General features: G+C 34.7%; 1 protein-coding gene across 3 annotated transcripts in view; it reads left to right on the forward strand.

Annotated features, from left to right (window-relative positions):
* BAZ2B (bromodomain adjacent to zinc finger domain 2B) overlaps positions 1-13,111 on the forward strand; it is a 385,701-nt gene that overhangs the window by 147,680 nt on the left and 224,910 nt on the right. The window lies entirely within an intron of this gene.

The raw sequence follows: 13,111 nt of genomic DNA on the forward strand, positions 1-13,111 counted from the left end.
TGTAGTATTTTACCTGTTATCTACTTTAATATAAAATAAATGCAATCAGAGGTTATATGATGATCACTAAATTCTTCAACAACTATTAAGTGCCTAGTTACTTGCATGTGCTAAGGATAAGGTACTAAACAACAGTGACTCTGCACTCATGGAGCTTTTCATTCTATCAGTGAAAGAGATAAATAAGTTATATGTAGTATATTAGATGGCAACTAACACTTAGGAGAAAGGTAAAGCAAATTAAGAGTCATGAGTATGAATTAGCCAGGGGTATGAATTAGTATTTGTTACAGATTGGCCACTGAAGACCTCTCCAATAAGATGACAGTTTTGCAGAGATCTTAAGGAAGTGAGGGAGTTGAACCATGTAGATACCTGAGTGAGAACTGTTCCAAAGAAAACAGTAAATGCCACGATACTGAGAGAAATTGTGCTTAGCATATTCCAAGAATAATAGGGAAATCAGAATGGCAGAGTTGTGTGAGCAATGAGAGAAAGTTACAAAGGAAGCCAGAGAGATTTCACATAAATCAACATTTAAGCATTTAAGTCCTTTTTTTTTTTAAGAGAAGATTGAAAAAATACTCTTTAAGCTTAACCAAAGCCCACATTGTTGCCAAACCAGTGGTATCCAAAGTAGTTTTGGTAGAGCATTGGTTGTATGGAGTATTTCATGTTAAAAGGTTCCATGGTCAAGTAAGTTTGGAAGACATAGGGTTAACGTTAAAAGGTTTTGTTTTATTTATTTTTTTATGTATATTTTTTATTTTTTTTTATTTATTATACTTTAAGTTCTAGGGTACATGTGCACAACTTGCAGGTTTGTTACATATGTATACATGTGCCATGTTGGTGTGCTGCACCCATTAACTCGTCACGTACATTAGGTATATCTCCTAATGCTATCACTCCCTCGACCACCCCGCCCCCAACAACAGGCCCTGGTGTGTGATGTTCCCCTTCCTGTGTCCAAAGGGTTTTGTTTTATTTAACAACTTTTTCTGAGCCTTTTAAAATGTGTTAATGTGTTTTGTGAACCTCCAACTTATTTGACCCTTCCTTCAAAGAACATCTTATGGGACTAGTGTTTTTCATGCTTTGGTAAATGCTGTATTAGACAATCCTACAGGTTAACTAGAGGTTAATAAAAGGATTTTCTACAATCGATTGCTGTTTCATAAATTCTCTACTATTCTTTTTTTTTTTTTTTTTTTTTTTTTGAGACGGAGTTTCACTCTTGTCACCCAGGCTGGAGTACAGTGGCGCGATCTCGGCTTATTGCAACCTCCACCTCCTGGGTTCAAGTGATTCTCCTGCCTCAGCCTACAAAGTAGCTGGGATTACAGGCACTCGCTACCACACCTGGCTAATTTTTGTATTTTTAGTAGAAACGGGGTTTCACCATGTTGGCCAGGCTGGTCTCAAACTCTTGATCTCAGGTGATCCAACCGCCTTGGCCTCCCAAACTGCTGGGATTATAGGCATGAGCCACTGCGCCTGGCCTTCTCTACTGTTCTTGGCCTGTTTTTAACAAAGACTACATTTCTTTTTTTCCCCCTAAATATTTCTCAAATCCATCTTTTCTTCTCTGTTCATGATGCTTAAATCTTAATGTAGATTTGCATCATGTCTCACCTGGGCTGTCACAGTAACCCCCTAACTAGTGTCTCTGCCCCTAGTCTTGCTGTGTCCAAGTTCATCATCCTCTCAGTGATGATATAATTGACATCACAAATCAAACTAGGTTATTTACCTACTTAAACTCCTTTATTAGCTTCCAACCACTACAGAATAAAATTTAATCTCATTTACAGGGTATATGAAATCTTCCACAGCCTGTCTCCTGCTTACATCTAAAAGTAATGCCTCAATCTCCCATACTTAGTCTCCAAATGTTAAATGATTTATACTTCCTTAAAGCAAGAGGTGTGTGTATAGTCCTTTGGCCTTTACTCAGTGCTGTTATCCCTTCCTGACATAGCCGTCCCCTGTGAGAAGGCTTCCAAGTTTAGAGCAAAAGTAGTCTACAGAAACACTCTCAAGCTCTTCCTGGGTAAGTCAGGTGCACTCATGTATAACTCTTATCAAAACACTGAAAATAGTGAAATAAAAAGATGTGTTTGTGTTTTTTCTGCTGTATCTGATACTGATACTTTGTAACTGTGCTAAGTGCCTACTACTTTAAGTGGATACCCAGTAAATGTTGAAATTAACTTGACTAAGTAGTTGAAGTCCTGATGAAAAGATTGTTCAGTTCCTCTTCTCCTGTAGTTCAGAACCTGTTTGGATCATACATTTAAATGTAGAAATATAAAGCTTTTAGAAGAAAACATAGGTGAAAACCTACAAGACAAAACTTAGTGAAGAGTTCCTCCATATGATGCAAAAACATGATCCATAGAAGAAAAAAATCTGTAAATTGGACTTTATCAAAACATTTGCTTTGCAAAATGCCCTGTGAAGATGATGAAAATCAAACTACATACTGGGAGGAAATATTTGAAAACCGCGTATCTGACAAAGAACTCTTATCTAGGATATATAAAAACTAAAAATTCAATAGTAAAAAGGCAAACAGTCCAATTAGAAAATGGGCAAAAGATACTCATTTCGCCAAAAAGGATATACGGATGTCAGCTGAACACATGAAAAGATGTTCAGCATCACTAGCCATCAGAGAAATTGAAAAATGACATATTACCACAGACCTATTAGAACAGTTGAACTCTTTTAAGATCAGCCTGCGCAACACAGCAAGACCCTGTCAAAAAAAATTAAAATTAAAAATAGTGACAATATGAATTGCTGGCAAAGATATGAAGAAATCAGACTCTCATACATTACCAGTGGAATGTAAAATGGTACAACCACTCTGAAAAATAGTTTGCAGTTTCAAAAAAAAAAAAGGAAGAAACACATACTTACTATATAAGCTAGTGAGCAGAGATTCCACTGCACTCCACCATAGGTGATAGAATGAGACCCTGTCTCAAAAGCAAAAAAACAAAAAACTATTAGGTTTTTTTTCCTTCTACCTCCCTACCCATATCTGAGAAATAAAGTGTTTCACCTCCTTACTAAACCTAAAACTTCATGCTTTTTAATTTTTATTCACTTCTGCCTCTTCTAGAGGCTTGCTTCATTGATCTGCCAAAAGACATTCATTTTTCTCTCTCATGACTGGTTTATTTCATTGTTATCCAAAGGATTGTCCTGGCATGAAATAAAGTGATAAACAGAAGTGCAAACAAAACCTTAAACCTTCACTTCCCTCAAGTGTTTGTGTTAGCATATTAAAGATGTATATCTATGTTAATATAAGTAGCTCTATGTCATTCATTTTAACTACCATATAGTATTTCATTATAAAAACATACCACGATATTTTTATTTATTCATTTTCCAATATTTCCAAGGTTTTACTCTACAAATAGAACTGCAATTTACATTCATATACATGACTTTTTATGTGCATGTATGGGAACTTTTCTGAGTGAGATATCTAGAATTACTGTATTACAGTCTACATGCAGCTTTGACTTTACTATATGTTGCCTAATTTCTTTCTATATAATTGTACCAGTTTATGTGACCAATGCATAAGAGATTTCTGCTCTACTTTTTTGGCATTTGCTTAATTTTTGTATTCCCATTTTCTGCATATAGAGCCTGCTTTGAAGTCCAATAAATTTTACTTCTACAATACAATTTTTAAATTTCTTTCTCTACTTTAAGCAGCTAAGAAGTTAAAAAAAAAAAAAAATCCCTACTTCTATATATGAATAACTTTTGTATTTATCCATCCCCTCATTTGTCACTCTTCTGCCACACCATAGTACAAAACCTCACTTTTGCCTAAATTATCTCAGGAGACCAAATATTGCAGTATCCTTATTGTCAATTTCTTCCTGCTTCAATTCATCCTCCTTAAAGCTGCTAGATCAATATTTCTAAGCAGGTAGTTTACCATTGTTTGCAGCATTACATTTAAACACTTAGTGTGGTATTTAAGGTCATCTCCAATAAGGTCTTAAAATACATTTTCAGCCAAATAAATATCTCTCCAACTATTTTTTACATATGTCCTTTGTACTAGCCAGACTATATTACTTTACTGATTGATTGAGTCATTCAAACAGTATATACATAACAAGCTCTTATGCTGCCCAGGTACAGGTTGAGTATTCCTTATCTGAAATGGTTGGGTCAAGAAGCTTTTGGGATTTCAGATTTTTTCAGACTTTGGAATATTTCCATATATATAAAATGAGATATCTTGAGGAGGGGAGACACCCAGGTCTAAACACTGAATTTGTTAGTTTCATCTACACCTTATACACATAATCTGAAGGCAATTATATATGATATTTTAAATAATGTCCAACATGTCACGTAAGGTCAGGTATGGAATTTTTCACTTGTGGCATCATGTTGATGCTCAAAAAGTTTCAAATCTTGGAGCTTTTCGAATTCTGGATGTTCAACCTGTATATTAACTCTTGCATGTTGTAGGTGCTACTGCTATAAAAGGAACAACTCATGATTCCTGTTATTAGGGAGCTTGGAGGCCACCTTAAGCTATTCTCAGAATATATCCAGTGCTTTTCAGCTTTTGACCCTTAGCTTATGTTTGCCTTCCCCTTCGGATGACTCTTTTCCTAGTTCCTCCACCTACCCACCTTTGTTATTCAAATTCCTACACTACTTTCCAAAGCCTACTTCAGATGTCATTTTTTCGTAAACCTTTTTTCTGACATCCTCAGTTAATTTTGCTCTCAGAGTACTTTATTTATACCACTCTTATGGTATAAATGGTAGTATGTTCCATGTATTTATGTTTATTTTAGAGACAGGGTCTCTCTATATGGCTCTGGCTGGTGTGGAACTCCTGGGCTCAAGAACTCCTCCTGCCTCAGTCTCCTGAGTAGCTGGGACTACCATGTATTTGTTTATTCTTCCAAGAAGATATAAATAGAGTACTTTGTCCATTCATCTATATTACTAGCATTTACCATAATGCCTTATAAATGATAGGCCTACTACTAATTAAAATAATTTAATTAAAGATAACCTTAGTTACTTCTAACTTCGTCGATTGGATTTATTTAGGAAAATATCAATTTTACTTACAAAAAATTTATGTAATTTTAATCCAGTGTTCTTAGTTTAAAATACTACAGAATAAACTTGAGGACTTGCTTTGATAAATAGTAAACTTTGTGATTAGTATAACAACTTTTCCACCTGTTTTTAGACTCTTAAGTAATCCCCTTTTCTCAAGTCAGAGTGTCCTCTGTAGAACCATGTGAATTGATTCTATTGAAATATCTTGGCAGCTGCTAGGTACCTCCTCTACCCCAAAAAGCAGCTCTTTTCTACTATTCTGGGTTGGTGTTTGTTTGTTGTCTTGTTTTTGAGATGGGGTTGCACTCTGTTGCCCAGGCTCGAGTGTAGTGACATGATCACAGCTCACTGCAGCCTTGACTTCCCAGCTCAAGCGATCCTCCCACCTCAGCCTGCTTAGTAGCTGCGACAACAGGCGTGCACCACCACGCCTGGCTAATTTTATTTTATTTATTTTTTTAATACCTGGCTAATTTTTAAAAATTTTTGTAGAGATGGGGTCTTGCTGTGTTGCCCAGGCTGGTCACAAACTCCTGGCATCAATCTATCCTCCCACGTTGGTCTCCCAAGAGTGTTGGGATTACAGGTGTGAGCCTGTAATCTCAGTGTGAGCCCATACTGGGTTTCTTCACAGATTTTATCTGAAGAAAGGCCTCTTCTGCTGATTCAATTTAAAATTTTGCTGAGTGTAAATTCTTGTTTTTTATATTTATTTTTTTCCAATAGTTTATAGAAACATATTATTTCTGCCCTCTTATTCCTCATATTACCACAAATTTTAAATCAGTAGTCCATGTGAATGAGACTTTAGATGAATAAGCAAAAGATAGGCTATGGACTTTGGGCACAACAAATAAATTATTCTCTGAGTATTCTGTCTCTTAATATGGATTTTTTTGAGGAGTTGTTAGTATATCAGAAATTATTGAAATTGGTGTATAAATTGTTAGGTACTAGATCAGGGCTTCCTAAACTTTAATGTACAGAATATTCTGAGTAAGTCCAGTCTGGGGCCTGAGTTTCTGCATTTCTGTTTCTTTTTTTTTTTTTTTTTTTTTTTGAGATGGAGTCTCACTCTGTCACCCAGGCTGGAGTGCAATGGCACAGTTCACTGCAACCTCTGCCTCCCGGGTTCAAGCAATTCTTCCACCTCAGCCTCCCGAGTAGCTGGGACTACAGGCATGTGCCACCATGCCCGGCTAATTTTTGTACTGTTACTAGAGACGGGGTTTCACTATGTTGGCCAGGCTGGTCTCAAACTCCTGACCTCGTGATCCGCCCACCTCGACCTCCCAAAGTGCTGGGATTACAAGCGTGAGCCACTGCACCCAGCCTTGTTTTTGTTTTTTGTTTTTTGGTTTTTTTTTTAGAGAGGGTCTTGCTCTGTCACCCAGGCTGGAGTGCAGTGGCACAGTCATAGCTCACTGTAACTTCAAACTCCTGGGCTGAAGTGATCTTCCCAGCTGAATGTCCTGAGTTGCTAAGACTACAGATTATGTGCCAACACACCTGGCTAATTTTAAATATTTTTTGTAGAGACCAGGTCTCACTATTACCCAGGCTGGCCTAGAACTCCTGGCCTCAAGTGATCCTCCCAGCTCAGCCTCCTGAGTAGCTGGGACTACAGGCACATGCCACCACATCTGGCTATTTTATTTTTTTGTAGAGCTGTGTTGTGTTGCCTGGGCTAGTGTTGAACTCCCGGCCTCAAGTGATCCTCCTGCCTTGGCTTCCCAAAAATGTTGGGATCACAGGTGTGAGCCACCATACCTGGCCAAGATTCTGCATTTTTAACAAATAACTTCCATGTTGCTGGTCTGTGGACTATACTTGGAGTAGCAATGAGCTAGATGACTTTCCAAACCCTATCACCATATTTTAGGATTTTTTTTTTTTTTGTACTAGTAAAAGTAGGCTTTTGGTATTGAACAGATACTCTTTTAAAGTGTCTGTTTCTCTACAGTCTAATGTATATTTTGACATTTTAATAGAAATTTCTGAATTTTTAAAGGAAAATCTGTTGTGTTTAGATTGATTGATTGTTCTGTGGTTGTGTGGTTTTTTGCTTCAAGTCATTCTTCAAAGTTTTAAAAATAGCCTTGACAATTATTAGACTGTCAGTGACAACTTTCAGAGTTTACATTTAATAAGGAATGTCTAAATGTTTACTTATTTCTAACAGAATTGTAGTTGATACTGCCTTTGGTTATTTTTGCAGGATATTATTTGAGGTTAGTCATTAAAGTAGTATAAAATATAACAGGAAACTTAATCTTCTGTTTAACTCTGGATGTTTTAGTTGGTATAAGTACTGCTTTTTGTTGTTGTTGTTATTAAAGCTGTTATTATTATGAATTAGTAGCAATTGTATACCAGAGAGTAGGCTGTTAATTTTATCTGTAGCACAGGTGAATTGAAAACCTAATTTGTGTAAATGGATAACCAATAGCACAGATAGCTCTTTAGTTAAATATCCTATACTCAAAAGGATATAAATTGATTCTGGGGGTACATTAATACTTATTTTTTCTTTAAGATACATCACATTAAATACTTTCATAGTCTTGTGCTTTTATTGAAGATTGTAACTAAATCATAAATCTTTAAGAAAATTCCCAACATTACTTATTTTTGAAAATATTAATTGGTAATCAACATTTGCAGACCAGGTTAGTAAAAGATTTTGAGGGAAAAGTATTATTTTATTTTAAAAACTTGAGAATAATTTTCATTTTAATGATTATATTAGCCCTACATTATTTCATTTAATAATTATCAGTAGTCAAAATTGTCGAGGAAATTACATTATTACAAAAGTGACTTTAAAATATATTTATTATTTTCTTATTTCTTATTAAATAAGTAAGCACTCGCCTTGCAATTAAAGTTTTCACATAGAATTTATGTGAAATATTGATAAAAAATTTTTTGGACCTGAGATCCAACAATTATCTGTAGAAATAAACCTCCTTTGTTTCTTCTGGTGGCATCCATTGATTTCTTTTTTCTGAAGGTACACTGATAGTGCTGATAGAAGCAGAACAATTGGAATTTACATTAAAAATAAATGTGATGAGTAAAAAGCGATACATTGTAATACAGAGTTGATTTTGCTTCACCCATAAGTTCTAAAATCTAAAGGACAAAAATACTGAAAAGGTCGGGAAAAAAATGAAAGAAAGAACAAACGATGCAAAAAGAAAATGACACTAAGGTCTTGGTTTAATACATACGTATTTCAGGTTGATGGTTGATTTCATTAGTAAATCTCATTGTTATGCAATGTCTGTTCTTCTGCAGCAAAATGAATATTGTATTCTCACAGCCTCTGTGTGTATCTATTATGTTGCAATAAATGAAAATATATACATCTGTATCTGTCTTTGGCTTACTCTTTCCATTTTGTTTTTAAGGAAAAGAAAGAAAATTGAATAATATTCTTTTGTTGTTAAATTTGTTCAAAAGCCATTTCAATTTATATTATGGATATGTTTCCTACTTTTGTTCTTTGGAGTAAACAATTATAAGGTGGTTAATAATGTAACCATGATAATTATCCTATAACTTTTTTAATGAATAGAATGAATCTTGATTGATTTGTTGATAATATGAGATACTTCAGCGTATGTTTTCTAACATATTTTTAAATATTGGGAGTGGTTTTCCTTATTGCAGGAAAGTATGGTAAGGGAGTGTATATATTACGCCAAATCTAAAGACTACTACCTTTTACAATAGCAGAATTATATATTGAGATTACTAAGATTTGAATTTTTATAAAATAGGAAGTTCAGAAATAAATTTCAGTGGCTACACATTGGAAGAATTCTTTGAATGGTAATAAAGTAATAAGCTTCATAAATTTTATGTTGTGAGTTCAAATATGAATCAAACTGTATTGGATGAAAATTGTCATTTAATCTTCATCATTTTGAGGTTTGACAGTAGCTTACAAAATAGATTTGGTTTTTGGTAGTGTTCTCAAAAGTTATCTCACAACTGAAATTATTTTGACAAGCTTGAAAACAGAAAAGCCCAAGGTTTGATTAAATATGGTTTGATTGTATACCATGCAGAAATCACCTGTATGGTAAAAATTTGCCTTCTGGTTCAATTGGCGCAATCATAATAAGTATCCTAGTTATGTTGAACAAACATGAGCTGTTATAAACATATACAGCAGTTTATTAATGCATTATACTGTTTATTTGTATTTAGAGTGTTTGCTACATGTTGAGCATTTTGTTATTCATGGGGGGTAATATAAAAGAAGGAATTTCAAGATCTAGTAAGGAGAAACCCCAAATAATTATATAGTAATATATAACTAAATTATGTAGATAAAGGTTTTATGGGCCCTTCAAATAGAGTCTGAGAGAGAGCCATCCTGCAAGTGATGAGACCTAAACTGATAATGAGGTAGGAGAAGAGATATGAAACAACATAAGCATAATCTGGGAGGCAGGAGGACATAAATTTAGGATCTTTGGGAGGCAGAGAGCAGACCAACCCAGTAGTAAGGAAGATATGATTTGCTACATCCTATTTACCTGACATGAAAACCAGAATGCATCATTGTTACATTTTATTAGTGTTCAGTCTGGATACTATACCATGGTAGCATGTCGTTTGCCATCAGTGGTAGATCTTGTTTTTTCTTGTATAATAAAATAAGAGGACATTTCCTTTATATCAATTTCGCTGTCTTTCCCTTGCACCAGTAACAAAAAGTAAATGTTCTAAAAGTATGCAAATATGAATCTAAATTGATGCAAACTGAATGTGAAGACAGAGTCACATTTATCTACTATAGTTAGAAATACCAAACTGGGGAGGATTAAACATCATCATAGATTGGACTCCCAGCTGTTGTAATGGGCAGGATCATGGAAGGAAGATCACTAATGAAAAGAGGAACTCATTTCAGTTAAAAAGAAAGGTCCCTTGGCCGGGCGTGGTGGCTCACGCCTGTAATCCCAGCACTTTGGGAGGCCAAGGAAGGCGGATCACGAGGTCAGGAGATCGAGACCGTCCTGGCTAACACAGTGAAGCCCCGTCTCTACTAAAACTACAAAAAGAAATTAGCTGGGTGTGGTGGCGGGTCCCTGTAGTCGCAGCTACTGGAGAGGCTGAGGCAGAAGAATGGCGTGAACCCGGGAGGCGGAGCTTGCAGTGAGCCGAGATCGCACCGCTGCACTCCAACCTGGGCGACAGAGCGAGACTCCGTCTCAAAAAAAAAAAAGAAGAAGAAGAAGAAAGGTCCCTTATAGTTGTCTGGACCTACCTACCAATGTTTTATCTTTTGCCTGAGCTGGAACCCTGGTTATCTCATTTTATGTGACCTTATGCTCTCAGCTAGCATAAGAACCTGACTTTAGAAAATAGAATATGAATTTGGAATTTGAAAATGGAATTTAACATAAGATTCTGGAAATTGTTAGTGTATGTTTAAAGATCCAGATAAGAATTGCAGACTTCCTAGCAAGATGGCTTATTTTGGGGAATCTTTCCTTATGTTATCACTCTGGCTTGCACTGAGGAAATGTTAAAAGAAACTTTTATGTGAAATTTATTATTTTAATTGCTGTAAAGATTCTATTGAGAAAACCGTTGTATGCTCCAGTGTTGCATTTTTGAAAATTATTTTTAAAACTTCTCTCAATTCTAAGTCCTAGAGAATGCTTTGGAGCTTGTTTGTAAATTACATCTTATAGAGAATGAGAATTTTGTAATTTGATCTTGTTTCCCACTTTGATTGCTAAGGAACTGAACCACCCACATCATAGACTTGTGCAAGGCCTTAGGATAGGTGTTTCTTTGTTCCAACTTTACCTTGTTTTCATTTTTCTCATATCCTCTTATTTTCCCTTTTATTCATATTAGTTTTAAAGACGGCATTCTGTTCTTCTACTCATAGTTTTGTATGTCATCTTAAATTATGTTAGAATAAGATGGGATATAAATAATTATGTAACACCTATTTATTGTAGCAGAAGGCAAGCAAGTAAAGAGTCGGAAACTTTCTTCCTCCTCTTGTCTCTCCCTCTGCCTTCCCACCTCATTTTGCACATAGTTCTTAATGTGGACGACTTAGCTCTGTGGTTTCTTGGACTTTGCAGAGGACAGGGGAATTCACTCTGAAGCTTTTTGTCTGTATAGCACTACCAGGTCCAGTTAAAGAATGCCTGAGAGGACAAGTAGGGCTGAAATATACCCAAGAGAAGGAAAAGATATATTTTTCTCATTTGTCAGCTCTGAGGGCAAGTCTTTTTCTAACTGGTTTTTGTTCCTTACCTTTTAACTGGATTGTAAACTCATAATATCAAAAGTTACTGCCTCTTGATAAAAACCACCTTCAGTGAAACCAAATATCAAATTTATTTGCTATACCTCTTTATGTTTTCATTTCATCGTGCTCTAGATTGGACACATTATAGGAAACTAAGATGGTCATAAATCGTTGAAACAATTGAAATAATTTTCTGATTTAAAATTTTGTTTTGTTTTGGTGTATGAATTACATACTCAAAGCTACTTATGTGGTAGGAATTACATCTCAAATTTTCTATAAAGGAAATAAGAACTGTGTTTTGCATTCCATGTGACTACTATGGTTTTTAAATTATTTAATGTTAATGTGACCAAGAAATTCAGCTGGAAATGTTAACTTCATAGTTGTAGTTTTTTGAAAATTTGCTATTTCATGTGTCATTGTAGTAAAGGTGATGATTAGTGATGTTAGCAACTTGCACTAATGTGGCTCAATACCGAATACATACTCCTTGAAATGACATATTACATATATGTAATGATACCTGTTCTGAGATTCTATACCCTTGGCACAGTCTTCTCTCCTGGGTGTTCTTTTTGTTATTTATTATCATTCTGTTTTGTTCTATTTCAGTATACATTAGAACTTTATTTTGCAAAATAAATAAATACAAACCTAATTTAAGTAGTATAATTTTAATATCTTAACATGATTATATTGTTGTAAAGGGGTCTTAAGAGCTTTTTGCATTAAAATTAAATCTTACTGTGTTCATAACAGTTAGGATATTGATGCATGGCCTTAGTAAATGTAGAATTTTAAAGATAAATGCAAATTTTGTGGATTTACAGAATTATCTAGATTTTTTTAAAGTAGTAAATTAGTTTATCATTTTGATGGAATTGGGTTTTTTGTTTGTTTCATACCCATGGCTAATTTAAATCTTCCCTCATCAAACTATACTAAAAATTTCAGAGAGTGAAAAAACAGCAATTTGGGGGGATAAAAAACTATGGACAAAGAGACTTAGTTTTCAAGCTAACAATGTTTTTAAAAAATGCTCACAGGTTAAATATTTTGTTTTGTTTTCTTTTTGATATATGAGTTTAAAATGATGTAGAGAATAGTTTCAAATTATGTAAACTTTCTGATCATAGGCATTTTTTTTCAAAGACTGCCACATAAATTATAAAGCAGTCTTATTTTGCAGGAAGTTGTCCAAATAAAAAAATAGACTTATGCTTTGACCACAAAACAATTAATTTTGGTCTTTTATTATAACTCAGAAATTTATTTTATGTACTTTGTTGTAGCAGCTGAAATTTAAAGACTTTTATTTTTAGCAAGTTTTTGAGCAGTTATTCTTATTTGTTAGCATTGCTTTGTTTTTATAGTTTATTTGCCAGAAGTGATTTTTGAAACCTGCTTTTAAACAGTGCCAGTTTTCAAACATTCCTATCATGTGAGTTTATGTGAGGAATAAACCCTTCTTTAAAAAGGAAGAAAGGCCTCTTCTCTTTATTGTCTGTTTGACATTAATAAAATTAAGAAAAGAACGATTACTTGAGACATCAGCCTTACCTGGCTTATTTTTATCACGTGAGCATTCACGTTTGCTGGTGATCTAAGTGCTCCACCTGCCTTTCAGTTTGTTTACCAGGAAATCAAGATGTGTAAACTGCAGGAAGTACTATTTGACCCTCTCCGACAGTATCT

Source organism: Hylobates moloch, unplaced genomic scaffold, assembly GCF_009828535.3.
Source record: "Hylobates moloch isolate HMO894 unplaced genomic scaffold, HMol_V3 SCAFFOLD_1, whole genome shotgun sequence".
In the NCBI taxonomy this organism is placed as follows: domain Eukaryota; kingdom Metazoa; phylum Chordata; class Mammalia; order Primates; family Hylobatidae; genus Hylobates; species Hylobates moloch.